The sequence below is a fragment of the Gossypium hirsutum genome, chromosome A03 (assembly GCF_007990345.1).
Source record: "Gossypium hirsutum isolate 1008001.06 chromosome A03, Gossypium_hirsutum_v2.1, whole genome shotgun sequence".
Taxonomy (NCBI): Eukaryota; Viridiplantae; Streptophyta; class Magnoliopsida; order Malvales; family Malvaceae; genus Gossypium; species Gossypium hirsutum.
The window spans coordinates 12564994-12577738 of record NC_053426.1 but is presented as its reverse complement, the minus strand read 5'-3'; the positions used below and the strand labels follow the sequence as shown (position 1 = coordinate 12577738).

The 12745-nt window shown below is 33.3% G+C and overlaps 1 pseudogene; it reads right to left on the bottom strand.

Moving 5' to 3' along the window:
- Positions 1-10640: 10640 nt before the first annotated feature.
- Positions 10641-12503, bottom strand: LOC121217816 (apyrase 2-like; annotated as a pseudogene).
- Positions 12504-12745: the final 242 nt, after the last annotated feature.

Below are 12745 nucleotides of genomic sequence, written 5' to 3'. Positions count from 1 at the left end.
TGTGATGCAGTTAGCCAACTTGTCTGGAAATTTTAAAATGAATTGTATGAGCTGTTTAAGTAATGAATTAAGTCCGTTAACACCTCGTGTTCGACTCCGGAAATGGTCTTGGGTACAGGGCATTACATTTAGTGGTATTAGAGCAGGTTTAGTCGGTTCTCGGACTAACCTAGCATGTGTAAAAGTTTAGCTATACATGCCACTGATCTGTGATAGTGTGATGTCTTCCGACGCGTATGAATACAGTACTGTCTTATTTAGACAGGGTACTCTCCAACCGAGCTGCGCCTACCATGTTCAATGTTATGTGAAGGTATTTGAGTAAAATTATGATTATGATAAGTCTCGGTTTATAAAAGTATGAATAAAAGTTTATGATACATATGTGATAAATATTCATATTTGCTTAATGCTCATATGATGTAGTGTATGTGGCTTACTTGATAAGATGAACAGAATAAATAGAAAGTTGTAGAGGTATGAATAAAGGTCATAATATTATGGTACGAGTGAAACTGTCCTTGTCTTGATTTGGACGTCGAATGTTGATAAATGTTAATGATATATAATTTTATGAGATAAAGGATTATAATGAAATGAACTTATCTATGTTAAATTGTTGGACTGAATTATATGATTGTAATGATATGTACATGATGATGCACGAAATGAAAGTTGTGATTGTGATGCAAATATCTATGTTTGTTCGGTCCTATATGATGTCATGAGTATGACTTAATTTAATTAAATGAATGGATAAGTAAAGCTGTCTAGAAAACATAGAATGTATGCATAAGTATATTGTCTAAATGGGACAATAGGAAAATTGGTGTAAGCCAATATGAATGAATGACATGATTTTGATGATGTTACTATGATTATGGAAGTTGTGTCATATGTGTATGTATAAGAAAGTCGAGTCAGAGGTCCTACAACCTCTCCCCCTTACCGAAGTGGTACTTATAATGGAATTTCATGAGATTTGTATTGAATAAGTTTCCGGTTGAGAACCCAAAGAGTTTAGTGATAGAATAATTATAAGTATGATCAGAGATTGAAAATGAGTTGATAAGTAAAGTCAGAGCCAGTAAAGTATCGGATTGACGTAAAGATTATTGGAGTTATGCACTATCCCAATTAGAGAAGGAATTCTCTTTGGTAAATCAAATTACTCAGGTGGAAGGTCGAGAAAAGTGTAAATTGAAATTTATTCAGAACTGGCATTCTTTAGTGAATGGTTTAATATGAAATTTGTGACGGCAGAACTAGTTGAGGAAATGATATTTGAAATGTGAACTATCTGAGTGTGACAGTTATGACTGGACAGATTTAGCAATCTCTTTTGAGATGTTCTATGTGTTTACCCGTTCTCAGAAATATTTCTGTGGCTATTAATCTTCTGAAGAAATTCTTGTTATATGGGAATGTCTTTTAATCCTGGTGTTGGATGAAAGCATTGGTAGTCTGACTGGTTTATAATTTATATTACTCTATTTCATCGGGTATTCTATTTCATTTTGTCTGATAAGAATTGATGAGAGAATACGTATGATATTATGATTCTGTTTCTTCTACTTGATGCTTCATCTGATATATATGTATGAGAAGATATATTGATCTTGTTATATTGATTTCAATGGGATTAAATGATGTTTTCTTTTGGACTTTCTTTCTTTGAAGAATTATCGGGGTATTCTGTATTTTCTCTATGAATTTGGTTTTCGATTCTCCGGCATAGTATCGTATCTTGGGTTTCTTTATCTTGGATCTCTTTATTCTGGATTTCTTTATTCTGGGTTTCTCTATCTTGGATTTCTTTATTCGGTTTTCTTGTTATCTTTGTTCCATAATTTGTCAATTATGACTCATGTTCGAAGTGCGTTCTTCAGCTCGGATAATCATGTCAAATATGACTATACTTCTAATTTGATCTTGGTAATGCGGTGATTTTAGTATTTGGGTTTTTTCTAATTTCTGTGTAAGGATTTGACATCAGTAAAGGCATAAGTGATAAAAGCGCGAGTTTCAGTCAGTATGGTGAATTATCTATTTGAAAGATTTCATGTGACAATTATGTCAGGATTATTTTTCCCAAGTCTGATAATAGAATTTCATTTTTGTACGGATAAAAGAGTAAATAGTCTGAACGAGAAGTGTATATTTATTAGAAAGAGTTGGATATTAGTTAAAATCACTACGAATGATAAGGTTTTCGTCTTGTGAAAGCTGAAAAGTTTATTACATGTTGACAAAGTTTGGATAGATGAGAATATTGGTAACCGAAGCGTCTGAACTAGACTAGTCTAGATTGAGTAAAGACTTCCTGACTTTCAGTAATGTACTGTTGTATCAATTGTGATGTGTTTCAAGACAGTGAGGTAATGTGATAGTTTAGAGCATTCGATGTTACATAAAATCGGAGTTGTTAAAGGGGTTAAAGCCGAACATTGGGATCTATCAAAATTATCCTTGTCAGTGTTGATATTAGGATGGAAATGAGAAGGATTATTCTTGAGGCCATATCAGAATTATTTCTATGGCGGAAAGAGGAAAAATGTGATGTATCCTATTGTTAAATGTTTAGCGAGATCTATAAATCATATCTGTATTGAATGAATTTCTACTCATCAGATTCATGGAATTTTAGGTCTCTTTGATTGTTGGATTTCTTAGAATTCCGGTCTCCATTAATCAAGTTAAGATCCGAGTTCTATGTCATGATATCATGGGAAACTGAGAAGGGTTGAAAATTTAAGAACAGTTGAGAGTTGAGACTGTAAGCTTTTAGATCATATGAGAAATTGAAGAGATGTATTGGAGGTACAGTCTAAGTGCAAGTTCTTCGGCACCGAATATGAGATTAAAAGTGAAGACCACTTTTCTGGTAAGATTTTCGAGGACGAAAATCTCTGAAGGGGAGGAGAGTTGTAATATCCTGATTTTGGGCCTAGTCGGAATAGTGGTTTCGTGACCACAAAATCCGAGATAGAAATAATTATTTTATGATTATTTTAAGGTCTATGATATGATTGCATGATTGTGTGAAAATTTCGTGAAGAAATTTTATGCATAAAGTGCTTAAATTGAAATTAGAGACTAAATCGAATAATTTGTAAAACTTGCATTCTAGAAGTTTCTAGTATGAAATTGTTTTGAAATATTAATTAGGAGGTCTTAAATAGCAATTTTACCAATTTCTAAGTCTATGGACAAAAATTGGACATGGATGGAATTTTGGAAAGTTTAGTAATAAGGGCATTTTGGTCATTTAGGGGTAAAATGAATTAAAATACAAAATTAAAAGCCAATTTTGCTCACCTTCAACCCCATGGCCAAATATAGCAAGGAGAAACCATGGCTAGGGTTTTTCAAGCTTCCAAGCTCGATTGTAAGTCCATTCTAGCCTCATTTTTAATGATTTTTACGTTTTTAGAGTCCCGGTAGCTCGATTAAGCTTATGCTAGCAACAATTTAACCTAGGGTTTATATTTGGAAAAATAACCATAGGTGAAATTTATGTATTTTGGTGTTTTATGATAGAATATGAGGTTTTAAATTATGTTAGACAACTTGTGCTACTCGGTTTTAAGCGAAAACTAGCAAAAGGGCTTAATCGGTAAAAATACCTAATAGTCATAAGTACATGTTAGAGTGAGAATTTGATGTTGCCATAGAAGGGAAAAATGATCAGAATGTCATAAAACATAAGAAAATAGGCTTAATTTTAATTTACGAGCTTTGGGGCAAAAGTGTAAATATGCAAAAGTTTAGGGCAAAACTGTAATTTTTCCAAAATATGATTTTAGGTCAATTTGAATAATGTGAGTCCTAATTAGACTATATTTTAAATGATAGAGCAAGGAAAACTGAAATTCGGGCTAAAATGGGGAAAATACCAAGTTGTGGACGAAATGGTAAAAGTAGCCATTTTCGCATACGAGGTAAGTTCATATGTAAATGTTGGTAACATAGTTATTATTTTAAATGTTTTAATGTTATTTAAATGATATGATAATTATTATGAAATATTATACTTGTGATAATTGTTTGATAATATGTCAAATTATGTGATATATTTGGAAAATGTGAAATACTACCGAGTATCGGTATCGACATTCCGTAGAAGATGGTTGAGACACATGATTAGGAAAAAGGTCCCGTTGAACCTTAGGAATGGATTAGGATATAAGTGACATGTCACTAGGATGGCTGAGCATCCGAACTCGTTGAGTTGAGTCCGAGTTCACTTATGGATGCGAATGTCTGAACTCGTTGAGTTGAGTCCGAGTTCACTTATGGATGCGAACGCCCGAGCTCGTTGAGTTGAGTCCGAGTTCACTTATGGGCGGGTTACATGGTAGCTTGGCTACATATGTGGCACTTATGTGCAAACTTTCCATGTATCCGAATTATATTCCGATGTGTTCAACGGGTAAAGTTCTACTCAAATGGAGGAATACTCAAGATGAAAGGGACGTATTGGTAAGTGTCGTGAAATGGATACTTTGAACAGGTATGTACTTAACCCTCGGGTTGAAAACTCGATATAACAACAATATGGTAAGATGATAAATGAAAATGTGATATGAATGTCTCGGTGATGATTATGCAAATGATGTTTTATGTTTGCTTATATAGTTATGTTACTTGCTATTTGCATGTGAACTTACTAAGCATTTATGCTTACTCCCTCCTTTTCATTCCTTGTAGTGTTGACAAGCCAGCTCGGAAATCGGAAACGGTCGGAGGCACGCTCACACTATCCGTATACCATCTTGGCATAATGGCTTGTATATTTTGAGTATGGCATGTATAGCATTATAATCATTTGTGTATATGGTCTTATGATATGGTTATTGAGTGGTATGGAAATGCTTGGTAATGATTAGCCATTGGAATGGCTAATCATGATCATATTTGGTGTTATGTATGCTAAATTGCTAGCTAATCCATGGGGACCATGAAATAGGTAAAATTTACCATAAAATAGATTCAGACAGCAGCAGTGACGTGAGTTTGAAAAATCACTAAAAATAGTATAGATACAATTATATGATGAATAATAAATGGAATTGAAGAATTATGAGTCTATTTTCATATGGATGGAACAAAACAGGCATATGAGTTATATTTTATGAGATGTCTAAATTTTTGTGAAACAGGGCCAGAGCGATTTCTGGATCCCCTGTTCTGACTTTGGAAATTCACCATAAATTTTACAAAGATAATTAAAAGTAATTCTTTATATGTACAGATTCCTTACTGAGTCTAGTTTTATTAGAGACAAACAGCATAGTCATTGAAGCTCTGTACAGGGAGATATCTGATTCGTAATACACAGAGGTTAGAGTAGTCGAACCCTGAAATAGGGGAGACTTTAACTAATAAACTGTACTAATTTACCAAACAAAAAATTCTAGAAAAAAATTAGTAGATATATATATGAGTCTAGTTTCAGGAAAAAATTACGGAATTGGATTTCAAGTTTCGGAACTCGAGATATGATTTTTAAAGCGACTGTGATGCAGTTAGCCAGCTTGTCTGGAAATTTTAAAATGAATTGTATGAGCTGTTTAAGTAATGAATTAAGTCCGTTAACACCTCTTGTTCGAATCCGGCAACGGTCTTGGGTACGGGGCATTACAATTCCCAACATTAGGGAGAGAGAATAACAGCTAAATGAATAAAGTACTTGAAATAAATTATCATTGTCTAAGATCCTTGAACAAAGCAATGTGAACTAGAAGTTCAATAGATAATATTCATTTTACAAACCAATTGTAATACCCTACCCGTATTCATTGCCGGAATAGGGTACGAGGCATTACCGGAATTTATGAATTAATTTTTTTTTATATTCAATATAGCCCCTTTATAAATATCTAACCTCCCCTGCAATATTAAATCGAGACCAATCCACATCAACCAAATCAATTCAACATATTTTCAAGATAAATTCATGCATATTTATAAGATAACGTCATCACATATCTAAAACCAGGTTTGTTAACGATACTAATGGCTAACTTTACATTCATTTCACGTTAACATTTACTTTGTTAGCCAAAATAAAGTTTCTTTATATACCGAAATCCTGAGGTTGACAGTGTGATGTGTCTCCGACCAAATTCGACCTCCGAGCTCTTAACACTACAAAACAGGGAAAAGGAAACGGGGTAAGCACTTCGTGCTTAGTAAGCTCATGTAACAAGAATGATACTTACCTAATATTTTCAATACAATACCATAAACATCCATATATCCATTCAATGCATTATTACCCTAATATGCACAAACTCAACATTCAAGTTAGTACAATAATTTCCATGTACCAATAATATATACTATGATTGATGAGCTCGTCAATACCATGATTTCCATTTCCTTGTTATTTTTCCATATTTATCCCGTTGAATTTCTTAGAATTTTCGATGGATTTTTAGAGGTACACATTTATTGTACAATTCCGGGTCCGTCAATTCATATTCATGTGCGCACATTTCCATTTCAGAGAGCACACTCCCGCGAACCTAAACCTTGCAGCGGGATTACCAGTCCAGGCTGAATCCCCTGCAATATAAACTCATAGAGTATTGTCGGGATTACCAGTCCAGGCTAAATCCCCTGCAACGACAATTACTCTAATGAGCTTGGATCTAAATTACCAGTCCAGGCTAAATTCAGACCCTAATTCGGATTATCCGTCCGGGCTAAATCCATTTTACACATATTCTTCGGGAGGGCTATATCAGGATAGGATCACCCGCCCGGGCTAGATCCTTTTTACCGTCAATTCCTTTTCAGAGATCCATCGAATTTTCCTTTCATTCAACCGGGATTTCTTCCCATTTTATCAAATATATCAATGTTTCATTAATTTTCATACAATGAACACTCAAATCATATTCACATCAACAACATACAATCTCAAGCATTTAAGAATATAATTCAAGTTACACGAACTTACCTTGATACTTGTTTGTAAACAGTAAAAATCTACTAATCCCGAACTTTTTCCTTTCCTCGATCTAGCTTCGTATTTGAATCTTTTGGATTTGGTGCAAAAATTATGAAATACCAGCTTAGAGAACCCTCCTATGGCGTTTTTAGCTGCTGGAATTGAAGAGAAATGAAGAGAAATCTAGATATTTCCTATTTAGTCCTAGTTTTATTTAGTTAATTTTGCAATATTCCAATTTTACCCTTAATTTATCAATTTTTCTGCTGATTTCATACCCTTGCCGTCCAGCCCAAATAACTTTTGGGTCTAATTGCCTTTTAAATCCTTTCTCATTAGACTCTTAAGCTATTTAATCACTCTAGCAACTTTTACACCTATTACAATTTAGTCCTTTTCATTTAATTGACTACCCAAGCATTAAAATTTCCTAACGAAATTTAATACCACATTAATAACATTTCATAAATATTTATAAAATTATTTTCAACTCGGTTTTACGAGATAGAGGTCCCGATACCTTATTTTACCCAATTTATTCAATAATTTCTTTTTCTAACTAATCACTAAATCGATAAAATTTTCCTATCAATATTTTCATAAGATTTTCCTATCATATCAATTTTTAAGCAAAAATATTGAAATAAATTTCTCTTTAAATATGGTTACGAAACCATTGTTCCGATAACCTTGAATTTAGGCCATTACACCAATTGTCAGATTCATATATTGACCTAAAAAGAATTACAAAATCTCTCATACCAACTAAAAATACTCCAATATTAATTAATGTCCCAATAAGGCAAATTGTTAATACAAAAGAAATGAGCAGTGAAAGATCAGTAGCTCATGTTCACACATAAAATAGTTTAGCTGAACATTTATTAAACGCCTTCAACTAATAGATAAACCATTACTTATGAGATGGTAATATAGGAGAAGCGAGGGTTCCTAAAGAGACCCATGACATAACTAATTATGAAACACAAGAAAAGATTTAGGTACCTGAAAGTGAAAATGAAATGATGAAAATAAAGAGATCTCGAAAAGTTATGTCAATGCGAGAAAAAGATGGAATTGAAAAATATAGTTGTCGACAATAATTTTGCTTATAATGTTGCCATTGAAACAACAAAAGAAAATAAGAATCCTGAGGCTAAATCTTTTGAGGAATGTAAAAATAGAAAAGATTGACTAAAATGGAAAGACACAATTCAAGCAGAATTGAATTTTCTAAACATCAAAAACCTAAAGATGTAAATCCGGTAGGATATAAATAGATATTTATGTGAAAAAAATGAGAAAAATGAAGTCGTAAGAAATAAAACACAATTTGTAGCATAAGGATTTTCTTAAATGCCCGACATTAATTAGTAAGAGACATACTCTCATTTAGTGGATGCAATCACATTTAGATATCTTATTAGTCTGATGGATTGGTGTTGTTGCAACCTATTTGTATGGCTCACTTAATAGTAAAATTTATATAAAAATCATTAAGGATTTAAAATCCCTGAAGGATATAGAGTTCTTTAGAAAAATTATTCGATAAAAACGATCCAATTTTTCCATATGTCTTTATAAAAAGGTTTGGATCAAATTTTGTGGTCATTTCTGTTTATGTTGATGATCTAAATATTATTGGAACTCCTGAAGAGTTTCAAAGTGTAGTAAATTGTTTAAAGAAAAAAATCGAGATGAAATATCTTGGATTTTTTTGTTTTATCCTGCAGATCGAGCATTTAAATGATGGAATTCATGTCCATCAGTGAACTTATACAAAAAAGATCTTAAAGAAAATTTACATGTATTATGTACATCCATTGAGCATCCCGATAGTTGTATTATCATTGGATGTGAATAAAGATTAATTTAGTCATTGCAAGAATGATGAAAAGTTTTTGGTCTTGAAGTACCATATCTAAGTGTCATAGGGGCATTGAAATATCTTGCAAACAACATAAGGCCTAATATAACTTTCATTGTAAACATTTTAGCAAGATTTAGTTATTCTCTAACACATAAACTTTGGAATATAATTAAACATGTATTCGGATATCTCAAAAGGACCATTAATATTAGATTATTTATTCAAATAATTCAAAATCCTTATTAGCCGGCTATGTTGATGCTGGATATTTACCGGATCCACATAAAGTTCGATCTCAAACAATATATTATTTACATGTGGAGGTACTTCCATATCACCGTGTTAAATAAAGCAGACATTAAATGCCACCTCTTCAAATCATACAAAAATAATTGCAATGTATGAGGCAAGCCGAAAATGTGTATAGCTAAGGTTATTGACCCAATATATCTGGAAGATATGTAATTTTCCTTTACAGTAAAAGATGCCAACTATCTTATACGAAGATAATAAATGTATAGCTCAATTGAAGGGTGGTTACATTAAAGGCATTGTCAATCTCAACGTTTGAAAGACTAGTATACAAGATTGAATGCGTCAATTCTTAAAGATGTAATGTGATGTTTCAATTAGGGGGAGTCTAAAACACGATGTACTGTTTTCTTTTAACCAATGATTTGTCCCACTAGGTTTTCCTGGTAAAATTTTAACAAGATAGCTTGTAATAGGAGATTGTTCACTCTTTTTTTTTCATTAGGTTTTTATCCTATAGGATTTTCCTAATAAGATTTTAATGAGACACCACTACAGCAAAACTGACTTTTAGCGGCGTTTTTTAGGCCTTTAGCGGCGCTTTTAAGTGCCATTAAAATTATTAGCGGTGTTTTTGCAAGCGCCGCAAAAAACGTCGCTATAGATGGCGCCGCTAAATTTGTGGCGTTTATTTGAAAACAACGCCGCTAAAGGTCCTGACCTTTAGCGGCGCTTTCCCACAAACGCCGCTAAAGGCCATGACCTTTAGCGGCGCTTTTATCACAAACGCCGCCAAAGGCCATGACCTTTAGCGGCGCTTTTCCCACAAACGCCGCCAAAGTCAGGACCTTTGGCGGCGCTTTTTCGAAAAACGCCGCTAAATGTCATAAAAATTAAAAAAAATAAAATATTATAAAATATTGTAAAAGTCCTAAAAATATAAAAAAAATTAAAATTCATTATCAAAATATTGAGAAGAAGAATAATCTATGATATAAATACATCCCGCCAAACAAAATACCACACTTATCATACTACACCAGAAATCTAACAAAATACAAATAGAACAAAATAAGGATGAATGAAAGACATTAATGATATATAAAATCATTGTTTCTAATGCATATGTAGAAATCAAGCCATGGTGTGCACCAAGGATCCGGTTCTCGTAATAGCACCAGGCCTTGATCAAAATAATAATACTGCGTTTGAAAGGATGATCTTTCCAATTAGCTGGTCAACCTGAAAAACAAACAGTTCAAAAGAAGTCATGTGTCAATTAAACTTGCCACCCTTGATATTGCTATAGGAATTAATGCATGGAGAGTGATGGAGATGGGATTGGGGATTTCTCAAGGCTGCAGCAGTAAATTTAAGCAACAGTGTGGGAAAAGGTGAAATGAAAGATTTAGACTAAATCCAAAGCATTAATTTCTATTAAATGAAAACAAACAAACAAATATAATTGTTAAAGAAACATTAATTCTCTTAAAAATCCGGTAATATTCGAACTATTCCATTATTCAGTGCATTCAAAGTTTCAGAATAGAGAGATGAATACAGTTAGCCGTAGGAAGCAAATACAGACAATTACCACATTTTCAGTCGTCGTAGCTATAAACTTAGTTACTGAATTCATAAATCGTGCCTGCCATTTGCAGCCCAAATACACACACACACATATATATATTTAAAAAAAGCAGCACTTTATAGTGTTGGTTGCAACCAAAGAAATTCAAACATACCATCAAAACCCTCCAAGATGCAAGGGTTGCCAGAATCTTCAGTGGCCTTCAAAATTTCTGCTCGAGCTACCAGTAAGCCATAGTGCAAATAACTGTACACAAGAAAGCCATAAGTATATAACTAAAATATAAAGATTATACAAATGACTGAATAAAGACCTGTCTGATAAGACTGCTTAAGGAATCACAAGCCATTAAGATTTCTCTTATATTCAATTTCAAATCATTAATAGAATCCTATTTGTTAAAATGGAGGGTACCTGTGTACATAGAGGTAATATTTTGATCCCTTGAGATACATTTCATTTACATAATTGTCCTGTCCAGCTGGTAAACTTGGAGCTCTTGAAGCAGCATTCTTGGAGATGGCATACGCCATTTGAACAGATCCACCACCAAGATCAACTATGCCAACTGTGTCTTGATATGTCCTTCCCAAATTCCCTAGTAGGTAATTTATTGTCACCTATAAAAGAAGATGGAGGTTAAGAAAGTCCAAATTAGGTCCATTGGCTCCATCAGTAGGAAAAATTACAACGGATCCTAGCCCTAACAGCACGTAAATACTTTATTCTAGTTTCCCTAAGTTACCCTAGAGAAACCCCTCGGATTTCTCCAATTGGCTCTGGCACCACCATGAAAGCATCTCAAGCAAGACTGATCATGTTGACCAGTTATAAGATTAAAATATCAAGCAGTCCTTGTACTTAGTCAAAAGTACAATTTAATCCACTATATTACAGAATTGAGTTCTTCAATCTTTTTATGTTTGACATTGGAGAAATAAGTAAAATTGATAGCAATGTTAACGGGAAACCATCTAAAAGCTAGCATAGACCCCCGAAATCTGACAAAAATATTGATCTCTAGATGGAACTGAAGTAGCAACATTTTTCAATTAAGAACATACATATTGTCGGATTTAAACTCATGTACAACTCATGTACTATGTAAGATTGAGAAGAAAAGTCCACATCAGCATTTAAATAATTTACATCAATATTGTTATCAATTTTACTTGTTTGCGCCTATATCAAATGTTTAAAGATTAAATTACTCGGTTCTATAATACAAGGATTAAATTGCATTTTAGCTATAATATAGGGACGCCAAGATACTCTAACCCCAGTTACAGTATGCAAAGTAAAAGCAAAGTATAAAAGTACAAGAAAATTCAGCATATCATACCCACTCATAAGAACCTTCTTGAGAGCCGTCCAGAATTTGACCCCATTTGCCTTGGATTTAAGGGTGCTTCTACTTTTCAAAAGTTCCCTAACCTAAATACATATTTAAATTGCACTAGCTTGAGGAAATGGTAAAGTAAATGCTGTGGCCATAACAAACATGTATCCGAAAATAAAATTACCGATTACAAATTTTATCAAATGCCTCGCCTCCTAATGCCCTCAGACCAGCAGTTGCCTACACAGATAGCCCCATTGTTCAGCAAATTAAAAGGCTTAGAATGCATAACGCATGAACGTAATACCTACCCCAACTCTCACAGCAGTCTTTGATCGTAAATCTAGCGGAACAACACTTTCTGCCTTGTCAAGAAGAGAAGTTAATGAATTTGCAGCAGCCTGTGGATCTTTTGCATAGTAGCTCAAACTTGGTTTAAGCTGCAGCAAAACAACCCACATAAAACTAACTAATACTTGGACAAAACCTCCATAAAATTGAAGAAATGGTCCACAGCACATAAGTAAAATGTACCTGAAAAGAGATCAAAAATTGATGTTTTGAACTCTTTTTTTTTGTTCAATTCAAGTAAAATCCTTTCTAGAGGATACAAGTTAAAATCCTACCTTACAATATTGAGTCAAACTACGTCACAATCACAAATATCAAATAAAGTCACAATATCTCAACCCCTTTCAACTATATTTAGAGAAAGAAAAACAAAAAAATCATACA